Below are 15,813 nucleotides of genomic sequence, written 5' to 3' on the forward strand. Positions count from 1 at the left end.
TTGTAAAAACTCGTCTTCAGAAGTAATGGCCCCAAGAATACGCTCCGAAGCTTTGATAGGGGGTGGTTCTGCTTCTTGTTCTTCTGTCTTGTAAGATAAGGCATCCACCTTTCCGTGTCTTTTCCCTGGTTCGTACTGGATAACGAAATCAAATTCCCCCCAAAAATGGTCCTTCGCAATTGTCTAGCAGACAAGGCTCTCGCTGATTTCAGAAATAATAAATTCCTATGGTCAGTGAGAACTGTGACCTTATGTAAGGCCCCCAGTAAGTACTGACGCCATTCCTCAAATTCTTTCTTGATAGCTAGCAGTTCTCTATTTCCTATGGATTCTGATCTGTGGTGTTTAGCTTGTGTGAAAAAAGTCTACCGGATGTAAGCACCTGGTACTGACGTCTCTTTGCGAAAGAACTCCCCCTACAGCCATTTGTGAGGTGTCAGTTTGAACGATAAAAGAGTGAGAGGGATCCGGGTCTCTTAGCACAGGAGCCTGAGTAAAGGCCTGTTTTAGGTGCTCGAAAGCAGTCTCAGCTGCAGGAGACCAGGAAAACACTACCCCCTTCTTGAGCAATTGTGTAATGGGAGAGGCCAGGGCGGAGAAGTTCTCAATAAAACGCATAAAAAAAATTGTCAATCCCCAAAAAGCATTGCACTTCTTTCACCGATTTTGAGGATGGCCGTTGCGTGATTGCTGTTACCTTTTGTGGGTCCATACTCACTCCATTTGGTGAGAGAACAAACCCCAAAAAGGTCACTTGTTTCCTATGGAATTCACATTTATCCAGTTTCACAAATAAGTTATTTTCCTTCAATTTTCTTAATACAGAGCGTACATGGTTTTCATGTTCCTCTACAGTAGAAGAATAAACTAGGATGTCATCGATATATGCGATGGCGTAGATATCCAGCATTTCTCTCAGACACTCGTTATTAAATAATAGAAAAGTGGGGGGGAGGGCATTGCACAGCCCGAAGGGCATAACCAAGTACTCGTAAAGCCCAAACTTAGTACGGAATGCTGTTTTCCATTCATCTCCCTGTTCTACACGTACCAAGTGGTATGCCCCTCTTAAGTCTAATTTAGTGAAGTTTTTTGCATCTTTAACCTGGTCCAAAAGAGAGGGAATTAATGGCAAGGGATATCTTTTCTTTATGGTGCAGTCATTCAATATTCGGTAGTCTATACAACACCGAAGACCCCCCTCCCGCTTAGGTGTAAAAAAAAAGTGGATAGGAGGCCAGAGATCTAGAGGGACGTATAAACCCAATGCGCAACATCTCATCTAGTTATTCCCTCAAGAATATATTTTCTTTCTCTGTGAGAGCATTAATACGACTACATGGGATCTGGGCCCCAGGTATAAGATCTATTCTGCAATCATATGATCAATGTGGTGGAAGGATGGTGGCTTGCTCTTTGTCAAAGACTTTCACTAGATCCTGAAAACATAAAGGGAGTTCAGGTCTTGTCGTATCACATACCCCCAATACAGACACTTGGTGGTTCTGGGCCTTTAAACAATGTTCTGTGCAAAAAAGCAGAAGAAAAAGATAGTGACCTCTGTTTCCAATCAATGGCAGGATTATGCTGCGACAGCCACGTAACGCCCATAATGGCAGGGAACTGTGGAGATTGTATTAGATCAAAGGATATGTTTTCAGTGTGTGATTCCTCTAGGCACAGAGACAAGTCTCCTGTAGAGTGTGTAACGGGACCAGATTTAATAGCACTTCCATCTATGGGTTTAACTTCCTCTATGGTAGATTTTTCTTTCATAGGTATGTTCATCTTTTATGCCCATTGGATATCCATAAAGTTGCCTGTGGCACCTGAATCTATCATGATATGTACCTTAATAGCCTGCTCTTCCCAGCATAAACAGGATTCAACATAGAAATAAGAAGAAAACAGGGGCAGTTCTGTCAGAGGAACAGGTTGGGAGACTATCAATCCTGAACTGCCTGAAATTCCCGTCTCCTTAGACTCCAGGCTTTTTAGTTTCCCGACTCTTTTTGCTTTTTTGGTTTGATGGGACATTCTCCCAAAAAATGCCCTTGTTTTCTACAATACAAACAGAGTTTTTTATCTTGGCGACGCTGTCTTTCTTCATCGCTGATAGGGCCTTTTATGCTTCCTATCTGCATGGGCTCAGCTTCATCCACAGGTCTTTCTGTCTCAGCTCATTTCTCCCTATATACCATGAGCCGTGCTTCGGTGCGACCCCTTTCTCTCTTTCGTTTGTGTATCCTATGATCTAATTTGACCACCAAATCCATAAGGGCTTTACAGTCGTCAGGAGGGTCCACAACTTGAGCCAACAAGTCCTTTAGATCATCCCTGCGCTCTTTGTAAAACAGAGCACTTATTTTAGCCTCTGGCCAACCTGCCCCTGTGACCAGGTGATTAAGCTCAGATATATATGTTATCAAATCTTTAGATCCCTGTTTCAAGTTTAGTAATTCCGTGTCCATGGATTGTATGAAGTCATGTCTATAGAATAACCGCTTTAACTCTTCTTTAAACAACTCATAATTATACAGGAGAGGGTTGCCACGATCCACCAAAGGTATTGACTAAGAAGCTGCTGTGCCCCCCCCAAGTATGAGAGAACAAACGCCACTTTGGCTCGTTCAGTCGGAAAACAGGCTGCCTTACACATGAAGTGTAACTGGCATTGGTTGATAAAAGTAGCGAAGCGAGAAGGGTCCCTCGTAAACCTCTCAGGAGGGGCTAATGGTATTGAGGGAGGTGTCGTGACCTGTAAAACGAGACTCCCCGATAGAGAAGGGGTAGAAAAGGGACCAGGAACTCCCCCGACTGCCCCTTTGGAGGCGTCAGGCATAACATCTCTCTGCAACGTATATACTCTCAATGAAAAGGCTTGTGTTTCTTTCTGCAGATTCCCTATCCTGTGTGCTAGATCAGCTAAAGTGATCTTATGCTCCTCCATCTCGTTCACGCGCAAAATTCAACGTGGGCTTGGAGTTCTATCAGAGCTCACCTGAGGTTTCTGCAGGAACAAGAAACAGGAGACTGAAGCTAGTTCCCAACTTCCCGCTAACACCAATCCGCCCAACGGAGTCAAAGCAGGATTAGCACGTAGGGGGAAGAGGGGAGGGAAGGGGAAGAGAAAAACGGAGAAGGTCCTTCTGCACGGTCTGGCATCTCGGTACGACACTGGAGACTTATGTGATCCTGTAGACAAAAAGGCTTCGTCAATACACTACACTATCAAATGAGTGAGACAAGACAATGATACAATCATTACTTGTAGAACAATTCTCTACCTGTCTTACTCCCCTTTTCCACCTGTGTCCAAATAAAATGAGTTGCAGGAATCAATAATAAATCTGCCTAAATAAACATAGAACAAATTGACAGAATCAACAGTGGTGCAGTACTACTTTTTCTATATATTGATGGTTGTAGGTGTGGGTGCTTACCAGTCTGGATTTAATGCCAAAGAAAAAAAAAGTGTAGCCGAATAGGAATAGGACATCCAAAAGTGAGCCACAGAACCCTTCAGATATCGCTTGAGCCGTTATTTCTAAATCACATGGTATAACACAGCACAAGCGTGTTACTGCAGTAGTTCGGAGGAGGAGCGGTTGTGGCAAGCGTGACCCTTCAGGGTGACTGCAAGGCAACAGCAATGAAACAGAGAAGGCACCCTACCACCACCGAGACAACCCGGCAAACTGCAGGAGTGCATGAGCCCAACGTGGAGGAGGATGAAGTCAGGTGACTGGGAGCAGCGGAGAGAGACCAGGAAATGCCGAAAACGCCCCGGAAGTGAGGTAAAACGGAACTGGGAGGCTAGAACGATAAGCGATCTTCCCGGCGGCGTCAAGTCTTTTAAGTGGGCGGGGGCCCACCCTCTCTGTCTTCAGCTAGGGAATGGAGCATTCATGACACCTCTCTTTTCCACCAATTGTTGTTGAAGCCCAAACTCCAAGCGTATTTGGGCGGGTGAGACGTAGATTAGGAGATGAAAAAGTGTTGGTTAATACTTTGTCCAAGACCACTGCATCTTTCCCTTTTAACAATTCGCTCCCGTACGTTAGTGCTGGTTGTAGTTTTACATGTAACACCTGCAGTAAGTGGTCGAGAGTTAGATCGGGCAGCATTGTTTTCAGGGTCTTCATTGCTAGATAGATCATAGTGCCCTTCCTACGTAGGGACTCCAGCTGGGGTTTGAATGAATCTTTGTAGTCCAGCAGGATTCCTAGATATTTATAACTGGTTGTTTGATCCAGGCATTGCCCGTCTAAGTACCAGTTGATTTTTTCCTTTTGTGATAGTTTACTGTCATAATTTTGGTTTTCTTGAGGTTTATTTTTAGAGTGTTGCGTTGCGAGAAGCTGTTGGTGGTGTTCAAGAGGTGTTGTAAGTCGATGGGGATTCGGCTTATCAACACAAAGTAGTCCGCATATAGCAAGTTAGACAAAGAGGTTTTACCCAGTTTCGGGGCATGTGAAGTACTCTTGTCTAGGTCCCCTGGAAGGTCGGCTAGGAAGAGATTAAAGAGTATGGGCGCTAGGATGCACCCTTGCTTTAGCCCTTTAGAGGTGGTAATTCGCGTTGAGATGTGTGTCTCTGCTCTTAGTTTAATCCTGGTCCAGGTATCAGTGTGCAACAATATCAGCTGATCTAGAAGGGGCTTCGGTAGCCCCCAGTTGTCCAGTTTTTGCCATAATGTTTGGCCGCGTCCATCAGCAGCGCTAACACCATGCTGTTAGTGGTTGTTTCTTGTCTGCAGTAAAACCCAGTTTAATTTTTCGGTATGAGGGAATTGTCTGAAACCCAAGATGTTAATTCTTCCAAGATTCTACCCGCGTAGATCTTTGCCTCAATATCGATTAGGGCAATTGATCGATAGTTGTTTGGTTCTTTCCTTTCACCCTATTTGAAGATTGGGGCTAATTTTCAATCCTTTCCAGGACTCCGGGATTATAAGTGCGCCTTTTATGCCATTAAAAACTGGATCTAGCGCTTTACTCCAGTATTCTACATCGTGTTTGTACAGCATTGAAGTAATTTTGTTTAGGCTTGAGGCTCCTACGAACCTACCCCTAGCGATTTGTCTCTTGATTTGCATTGCGGTTATTTCAAAGCACTCTTCATTGTTGAGTGATGATGCATCAGGGCCTGCTACCGATTCTACTCCTATGGTGTTTTTGTCTACTTCGGGGGGAGTCGTTCTGCGTTGCTTGTCTGTGGTTTTGCTTCATTTCTTCCCTGTTGGAGATGCCTCTGCCTTTTATTTTGTTGCATGGTTCGTTTTCAACCTTGTCCTCCTTTTGCAAATTGTTGTACAAGTGGCTGAAAATGTATTCTGCCTAAACAGCCTCTGTTATGTTGGAGTTTATCCCTGGTTGATTAGATCGCTGATTCTGTTGAATATTTGCCAGACCTTGGCGCTGTTCTTTTGTTTGGCGTCATGGAGTATCTTAGCCCATAGTTCTTCACTCTCCAACCTTTTTTTTATCCCACTTCTTTCTTTTTGTTTATGCCTTCAATATCCGCAGGTCGCTTCGCAGATACAACTTTACAGATAAAGTGGTGGCAAGAATTACACCCGCCATCCAATTCATGTTAGAACAGGATATCTTGAAGGAACTGCTAGGAAGTTCTTGCAACTTATCAGTCATAGGTTTGCAGATACCGAATAAGAAATAGAGGATGATTCAGGACCTAATAAAAGAAAATCAAATTGTAGTCCCATGTTGTCCCTTAGTACCAAATCCTGCCATAATTCTTTTCCAAATTCCATGTGATAACGAGTCCCACAAATGTATACTGAAAACCCCTCAATCTTTAATCAGATACAAAACTAAAATCTGGAAACCCTAAAATTGCAATTATGTGTTGGTCCAGTGCATTACTCATGGAGTTAATAAGGTAAGAAGCATGTAAGCAAGACACAATTGAATTGCTGAATCACTTGGCAGAGAATGGACAGAAAATGTCCCCTTCACAATTGCACTGTCAGTAGGGAGGTTATCTAGTTAGGACATCACATTAAAAAAAGGAACTAGGAAGGTATCTCTGCAAACCTAGGACAATGAACCCCCCCACGACAGTAAGAAAAGTCAGGATGTTTCTGGGAATGGTGAGCCTCTGTCAGCAGTGGATTATTAACTTTCCCTAGTGGCTAAGCCTCTGCAGAGACTTATATACAATGATGTATCTGATCCGCTACCTTGGAACAATTAATGAAGAGTGCATTCCTAGAGTTTAAAGAGAATCTCTGCCACACACCAGTACTAGGAATGCCCGATTATGATAAGGTGTTTATCCTCTACTGACATGAGAGAGAAGGGTGTGTGCTGTCTGTGTTGACACAGACCCATGGGGAAGCAAAACAGCCAGTGGCTTTTTTCTCTGCCACACTTTATCCAAGTGGATGCGTTGCTTTATGGAGGACTTACAGAAGTTTCTGCAAAGGGTGTCCAACAGTGTGAGCGCATAGTTATGGGCTATTCACTTATTGTGATGATTCCACATTTAGTTTAGATCTTACTGACTCACACTCAAACTCACACATAGCAAACAGCAGGCTCACTAAAATATGAATAGATGATTTTTGCTGCAGAAAATGTATCTCCAGGGGGGAATAATATTCGGAACCCTGACACTCTTTTGCCCCTTGCAGAGAGAGACTCAGATAATGATGAGGTTGACCACAACTGTTTTGATGTTACAGAGTTATGCCCCCAAGCCAAGATTTGACATTCGAGCGGGCCCACCGGAATAGACTGATTTTACTTTGATTGTAGACAGCTCTTGTTAGGGAAACAGTGAGGAATTTTGACAGCAGTATATGCTGTTTGCAACATATATGTTGTGGAAGCCTCCTATTTGTGCAATGCAACTTCTGCCTAGATGGCTCAAATGATTGCCCTGACTAGAGCATGGTGCATTTCTAATAGCCTAAGTGTCCCCATTTAGACACATATTCAATATGATTTTGGCATGGTCCATGATTTTGTACAGCTGTGGTCATAGAGGGGTTTCTTGACCTCTGGTTCCCCGATAAGTAAGGGAAAACATGTCATAGATTTACTAGAAGTACTGCCACTGCCTGGAGATGTATCAAATGTAAAATGTGCAGCACATAGGAACGGATGGGATTTTGTTACTGCTGGGACTGCTACGTTGGTAAACTGGCAAAATCTTGTGCTCTTGAGTCCGGTACATTTGATCAAGAGGAACCATGTCAATTTGACAATGATTCTGTTTCAAACATGTTACTTGGGACAAATTCAAAGTATTACGGAATGAAGCTCCAGGGGCAGAGAAGAAAAGTGGGTAAGGTATGGATCTGTAATGAATCAGAGTGAGATTTGGATTTGGAAGGATGGAGATCTGTTTTACCTTATACCATGCTTTCACAAATGGCCAGGCAATCCACAGTTCTATGCATGTAGGAGGAGACTCCATGATCCACACCTTTTAGAACTATTGGTATAATCCTCATTTCTGTGTCATTGCTGAGAATTTGTGTTACAGGTGAGTTGCTTGCCAGTAGTTAAATGCAGGCAGGAGAACAGCTGTGACCATGAGTTACACAGGGAAGTCTAATGGTCCCTTTAACCTCATGCAGTTGAACTTCGTAGAGATGCCCATCTCCAATAGACTCTGATATAGCCTGGTGGTAGTCTGTTTTATTTCCTGTTGGGTGGAAGTTTACCCGACCAGAAGGTGTGCACACCTTACAGAGGCCAAATAACTGCTGAGGTAATTGATTCCCTAGTTCGGCCTGCGGGAGTAAGATAGTGGCACACACTTCAAGAAGGAAGTGATGAAATTGTTGTGTGTAGCATTAAAAGACTGACTAAATATTTCACTGCAGTTACAGGTCGTAAGCTTCTGGCATTGTGGAGCAGATTAATAGAACTCTAAAATCTAGGCTGGCCAAGGTGTGTTTTTCAGCCTCTTTGAAATAGCCTGACGCTCTTCCCCTTATTTTGATGAGCCTTCGAACCACTCCAAATTGAATGAATATATGACGTTACAATGCATGCAAATACAATGCATGCTTTTACAACGCAGTCTTTACATCGCAACTACCATTACATTGCATGATTTTACAACGCATGCCATTACAACACATTTTTTAAAACTACTATTAAAACGCATACCATTACAATGCATAATACTTTTAGGGCAACAGTAGGGCAAGTGTTGGATAGTGTAGGGGTAACAATTACTATTCCCACTCCAGTGAGTTCAAAAGTAGGGTAAGTGTTAGAGAGTGTAGGGGTAAAAATTACTATTCCCACTCCAGTGAGTGCAACAGTAAGGAAAGTGTTGGCTAGTGTAGGTGTAAAAATTACTATTCCCATGTATCCCAAAACCCATACTCACACTAATACTAAAAAATCTCTATATTACTTACCTTATAATGCGTTGTAATGGCATGCTTTGTAATGGTATGCGTTGTAATGGCATGCGTTGTAATGGCATGCGTTGTAATGACATGCGTTGTAATGGCATGCATTGTAATGGCATGCGATGTAAAGGCAGTTGCATTGTAACAGTTGTGTTGTAAAGGTGGGTTGTTGTAATGTCTGCGTTGTAATGGATGTTTCCCAGAAGGAACGGACTCTCCCTGCATGAGGTGTATTTGGGGAAACCCTTAGGACTTCTATCAGTATCTGTAGCTGCACTTCTCAATATATTGATTAGTATGGTTTTTGACTACTGCAAAGAAGATTGGCTGATACGGTGTGTTATGTTTCTCATCAAGTTGACATGGAGACTCTTCTTCCAAGACAAGAGCTGTGCCATGGTCTTAGTCCAGGAGAATAAGTCCTGGTGAAGAAACACATCAGGAAAACCTGCCTGCAGCCTCATGGGAAAGGGCCATTTCAAATCATCTTTGTGATGAACACTGCTTTTAGGTGTGACTGACTACCACACTGCATTCATGCCTCCCACACCAAGAGTGAGGCAAGCCGGTGAAAATGTGGTGACCCCAATCACTGATTAACAGAGTCAAACTCGAGCACAGAATTAATGTTGTCAGAGTTGGAGAAGATAGCTCACTGAAGTCTCAAAGTCAAGTTGTGACAAGTGTTGGATAGTGTAAGGGTAAAAATTACTATTCCCACTCGAGTGAGTTCAACAGTAGGGTAAGTGTTGGATAGTGTAGGGGTAAAAAATACTATTCCCACTCCAGTGAGTGCAACAGTAAGGAAAATGTTGGATAGTGTAGGTGTAAAAATTACTATTCCCATGTACCCCAAAACCCATACCCACAAACTCGAGCACAGAATTAATGTTGTCAGAGTTGGAGAAGATAGCTCACTGAAGTCTCAAAGTCAAGTTGTGACAAGTGTTGGATAGTGTAGGGGTAAAAATTACTATTTTCACTCCAGAGAGTTCAACAGTAGGGTAAATGATCAGAGAATAACCATAATAAACCAAGCAGTTGGAAGTGAGAGAGTGCATTACAAATTAGAAGAAAGTGCAATCACTTGGGATGGTAGAATGCAGAGTGAAGTGAAATGGCTGAAAAGACTGAGAGCCGTTGTGCCAGAAGAACACACTTCAGAAATGATCAGGGAATAACTAGAGCCAATCAAACAGAGTGCTAGTGACAGTGAACAACTGGAAGTCAGATGAACAAAAAACCAGAGTGTCAAATAGCAGATTTTTGGCTTAAAAGAGGACTTACTTCACAAGAAATTAGCTTGATCCGAGAGCCTATGAAAATGAGAATCTTTTAAGTGTTTTGAAAACCCTCCATGAACAGTGTTACCACAATTAAAGAATGAATTAATATTTTTGAATAATGAACTCAAATGACATATGTCTGTGCATTCATAATTCATATCTGACACATTAGGTAGCCAGATAAAGATATCTGGTTCTCATAGGTATCCAATAGCAGAGTAGAATTTTCCAGTCGAAGATTGTAGGATCCTAAACCTAAAGTTAACAGGAACTAACAGAATTATAGTGAACATAAATGAAAGATTTGCTGATTTGCACAGTAGTATCAACAAGCAAATATTTGATTTTCCTTTTTCTTTTTGATCTGAATTGAGAGAAACCTTGGTATTAACCACACTGAAAAGTTATAGACTTTTAACAGTAGTTGCAGTATTTGCCATAGTCATATTATTGATTGGCTTAATAGTGAGCCTTAACTTCTCTGTGAATCATGCTTTAACCAAGATTAAAACTAATCAGACCAAGACAAGTCAAATATGAAATGAAAAACATACACAAAGATGGTTCTGAAGTAATTTCATCAAGCAATGTTTTTAACACAATTTAACATCACTAAACTAATTAACTTTAAAGCTTCACAGGAATTGAATAGGGCTGAGAAAGACATTAAAGAAGAATTAAATGGAAGAAGAATGGATACTGAGGAGAGGGTAGTGAAAAGGAGAAAGAGTTAGTTGGGAGAAAGAAGAAACCATAAAGGAGTCAGGACTACATCGGAAGCTTAGTCTGGATATACAGAAAAATGGAAATGTGTGTGTGGGAAGAAAGAAAAATCAGGTGCAAAGACCAGAGATGGTGGGTTGGATGGATTGTGTACAAATATTAAAAATGGTCTATGATCAAGTTTTGTCAGGGAGAGAACATTTTATTAGAGGAGTCTATTATGCATGCTGGACAAATACGTATTTTCAGCTCACATGCAACTGAGTAGGTAGTTGTTATTTAGCTTTTGTGCTTCCTAAAGTGTACCATGTAGATGACAAGAATGATAAGGTAGTAGTGGCTCATGGAAAAACTAGGATGTTAAAACTGTTACTGCTTGACTTGGGTGTGAGCCCTGGTCAAGCAGCAACCACACTCTAGTCAGAGTAAGGTACCAGCAAACTCCAAATTAACCTGTGCTCACCCCCTGGATGCTTGCCACAAAGCTGTCAGGTTTAACTCGAAGGAACTGTGTAAAATATTTTGCCAACACATCAAACAATAAAACAGTGACAACACCACACAAAAAGATCCCACACCAAGTTTAGAAAAATAGAGCGCTTATTAATAAATAAAACAAGACCAAAGATATTGAGTTATAAAGTTTTAAGTTAAAATAGCACCAAAAGCACAAAGTGCCAACAAGGGACATCTGGTTGCGCCAGACAGAGACAACGTCACAAGTTCAGGCCGACCGCAATGGAGTTTGGACTGGCTACAGGGACTCTCTTAGGTCCTCAAAGCAAAGTACCTTAAATCCTGGTTGCAGAGCGCTGCATGGATCTGGGTTAAAGAAGCGCTACGGAGGAGATCTGTTGTTTTCAAATGCAATGAGGCTGCGGAGCGATGTTCCGTTGCATTGTCGTTGAGGATCCCATCGACGGGGCTTGTGAAACGAACTGCTGAAGTTGGGGATGTAGCGGTACCGAAGGTCTGCGATGCAGAGTCTGCTGTCATTGACGAGAGATGTCAGGACATGGCCAGTAGATGCACCAAGCCTTTGGTGTTGCGTAAATTACGAGGACCGCAAGGGTGATTCAGAATTTCTGCACCGGGTCCAATCAATGCAGCAGCAGTGATGTGTTGGTTCTGCTGGAGGATGTGCCGCTCAGCTGAAGAGATGTGTTGGTTTGGCTCGGGGATGCACTGCTAAGTAGGGAAGATGCAGCGCTTCCGCTGGTACTCACCTTAGGCCCACTTCCAAGGGTCTAGAACTGGGGTAGCACCACTTGTCAGGGTAAACTCACAGATGGCAGAGCCCAGGTTCAGATGTAAGGTTATTGGAAGCCTGTTATGTCCCTGAGGTTTCTGATCGGGAGGCCAGCCAACTAGCCCTTGGAGTCCCTCTAGGTTCTGGGCTCAAAAGATGTAGGTCCAGTCCTTCTCACCCAGGCAAGAGGGCGGCAGGGAGCAAGGCAGCACAGCAAAGCAGGAGTCCAGCAGAGTAGCAGTCTAGTAGGGTGACAGTTCTTTCAGCGGCACATTAGTACTTCTTTCTGGCAAATTATCCACAGGTGTAGTAGTGTCCTGAAGAGGTGGTGTCTGAGGTCTAGTACTTATACCCAGTGGTGCCTTTGAAGTGGGGGAGACTAAAAGTAGACATGCCTTTGAAGGGTGCATATGTCTTTCTTCCTGCCCTGGCTCCAAATTCACTACAGGGGAAGTATGCAGCCCTTTGTGTGTGGACAGGAATAGCCTATTCAGATGTAATGTAAGCTTTACCCTGCTCCTCCCACCCATCCTGCCAGGATGTCCCATCAAATTACACCTACACTCCCATTGTGTGTGGCTGTCTAGGAGAAATATACAAAGCCCAACTGGTAACTATACCCAGTCATGTGATCAGAGACAGGCTACAGGCACCACATGCATAAGCAAGAAAATGCAAACTTTCTAAACGTGGCCTTTTCAAAATTGTAATTTAAAATCTGACTTCACCATCAGTTAGGATTTTAAAATAGGATTCCAAGGACACAACTTCAATCAGTTATATCTTCTCATTTGGAAATTACATTTGTAATATGCAATAAGATAATCCCACTGTTATCAGACGGGACATATAAGTCTTGTGGTAGTGAAAAATAAATTTGAGAGTTTTTCAGTACCAGGACATGTAAAACTTAAAAGTGCATGTCCAACCTTCCATATAACACTGAGCACTGCCCTTGAGGTTGTCTTGGGCTCAGATGTATTAAAAAGGAAGGTTTGTGCCTGACAAAAGGTTTTTTTGCCAGGTCAAAATGGCAGCTTAAATTTAAATGCACACACAGGCTCTGCAATGGCAGGCATGAGACATATTTAAAGGACTACTTGAGTGAGTGGCATAATCAGTGCTGTAGGTCCATTAGTAAACACAAGGAGATGGTGGATGGAGGGCTGAAACTTTTTAGACACTCACTGCCAGTCACAGATCTGGATTGAATCCATCATCGTTTATTAGCTCACTTTGCCGCCTCAGTTCAGACCCAGCTATGTGCAAATCAGTCTTGACCCTGTGCCTCATGGGAACAGTCGAGCCCCAACTGCCAAGCCAGGTCTTCTCTGAACCGGAAACAAGCATTCTGGGACCTGTTTCAGGGTAACACACCTCATCAGCCAGGCTAGCTTGAATCCAGTGGCAAAGAGAGCAAGGGACCCACATTTGGGCATACACTGCCAACTTAGGGCTAACAAAAAAAACACCAGGAGATGATGGACAGAGCACTGAAACTTTTCAGACACTCACCACCAGTCACAGATCTGGGTTGAACCCATCATCGTTCTTTAGCTCACTTTGCCACCTCAGTGCAAAGCCAGCTATATGTAAATCAGTCTTGACCCTGTGCCTCATGGGAACAGACTTTAGGTTGTAGGGTCAATGCACTGCCTTTAGTTTTCTGTTGTTTTTAGTTCAGACTGATCTAGTTTAGGTGCTGCTGCTGGGTGACACTTTCCGTCTTTAGTGTCCTTTTGCAATGATTTAGAAGTGTGACCAATGGGCCATTGGTTACATCCCCACCGCGCACTCTTTGTTGGTTCCTATTAGTAAATAAGGACTCCTGTGTTTTTACTTTAACAATGTTTTATTATTTCAACTGTCATTTTTTTTATGATTATATTCATCATAAGTGATTTTCAAATATTTTTGTGAGATTATTTCTTTCTCTTGTCATACGCATTTGTTTTCAAACATATGTATATTTATGCGCTCCGATGCATTTCGGGCAACACCTGCCCTTCCTCAGGGAGCAGTGGCTGTTAACGACCTCATGGGAACAGTCCAGCCAGGACTGCCAAACCAGGTCTTCCCTGAACCGGAAACAAGCATCCTAGGAACATTTTCGGGGTAACACAGTAGCAAAGTGAGCAAGTGCTCTCCATGCTACTGGAGTCAAGCTATCCTGGCTGATGAGTGGTGAAACTCCAAAACCAGTTCTAGAAAGCTTGTTTCCAGTCAATGGAGAACCTGGTCTGGCAATTCGAGTTGGACTGTTCCCATTGGGTGCAGGGTCAAGACTGATTTGCATATGGCTGGGTTCAAACTTGAATGGCATGAGGAGCAAATAAACGATGGATTTAGGCCCCGATCTATGTACTGGGGTGAATGTATGACATTGTTCTGCATTCTGTCCATCAACTGTTCTTTCTGCAGGTCCATTAGTAGCATTTAATTTAACAGCCCTGGACATAAGTAGTGCACTTTACTAGGGACTTATAAGTAAATTAAATATTCCAATTGGATATAAGCCAATTCTACAATGTTTTAGGGAAAGAGCACAAGTAATTTAACACTGGTAAGAAGTGGTAAAGTGCACAGAGTCCTAAATCCAACAAAATGAATTCATCAAAAAGGCAATGAGGAAGGCAAAATATTTGCGGCTAACCCTGCAGGAGGTGCTGCTACCAACGTAAGCATAATGCTTCGTAAATTGTAGCTGGTATATTGAGTGCTGAGATACCTTCTGTAGGCTTAGTTTTAAATTGTTGAAGATCCGAAAGGTGTCTTTGGTAGATTGTTTTGATACTAATACAACCAGAGCTTCAAACGCTAAACATACTGAGCTTATGACAGTAAGGGCAATAGTTTTGCAGAAGAGGCTAGCTTTAGATTGTTGCAGGGATTCTGCACATACACAGAACTTTGCGCAGGAAAACAGGACCTCTGTGTATAGGGGTTGTACCTTCCTACCACCTTAGTACCCAAAACCCCTGACTAGCTATAGTGTCTCATGTGTTCTCTTGCATAATCATGAAGCTACAAATGATTAGACACCCCGGAACACAACACTCCAGACTCTCTCAGGAATCACGGTAGCAAGAAGTATCCTTTCGCTCACTCACTCGTAGTTGTCCACAATAAGGATTGCCAGAGTCACTGCATAGTTAAAAAAATTATTTTAACTATTGTGCTCTATAATTCAGTATATGAGCCACTACTAGCAGCAAAATGCACACACCTAAAACAGTCAGCATTGTTACAGTACCATAGAATGTAAAGGGGGATGTCATCCTATACATACAGTTAAAAAACGGCTATAGGGCCTAACCATCCTCCCCTTGGTTAGTTTAGGTTTATAATATAAAGGAAGATCTCTGGTCTTTGTCAGCAGACCCCATACCTTAGAGCCTAGATGGTAGATTTACATCATAGAAACAGCATGGCTCTACTCCGAGGAAATGTCGCTCTCCAAGTGTATGTGAACAACATGCATCCCCATAATATCAAAGCACAAGTCCCCAGCAGTGCAGCTGTGTTTAGCATGTTTTGTCTAGGTGCTAGAGACTGACCAGGACAGAATAACAAGGGGCATGTTTATCGACCTTGCACATCGTGTTCAGACTAAACTCCAGGAATAAGCAGAGAACACAGAAAGCAGACAGTTCTCATGTGAAAGGCACAAACAGAGTCTTGCAAAACAAAGTCATGTAGTAACGTGCGCAAAAGCAGCATCATGTCACCAGAGCTCATGCAAACTTAGCAATGTTGAGAATGATCCTAACGGCCATATAACAATATATCTTTCTGGTGAACAAGGGCGAAATCTGCCACCTGCTTCATGTTCAGCAAAGCTGCACTTATGCACCCAATATAATTAAACCAGAGTAACAAGTTCATTACTAACATGACGGACATTTCTCACGAGATGAATGATTTACAGCAGACAGAGAAGCAATAGGCAAATTATTTTCTGAGATTGGAGAGTGATTTAGTGGTATTGGTGGAGGAATATTGAAAACAAAACTAACCCTTGTAGTGATCAAGTCCACGCAGGTAGAGGTGGTTCAGAGAGGTTTATTCAGGATAGTTACAAGATCACGAGAAGATTAAGTCAAGTCCAAATCAAGACCATATCAAGACCTCAACAGGAGCAGCCAGAATGCTGCTCAGCC

This window comes from Lissotriton vulgaris, chromosome 1_1 (genome assembly GCF_964263255.1).
Source record: "Lissotriton vulgaris chromosome 1_1, aLisVul1.2, whole genome shotgun sequence".
Lineage (NCBI taxonomy): Eukaryota > Metazoa > Chordata > Amphibia > Caudata > Salamandridae > Lissotriton > Lissotriton vulgaris.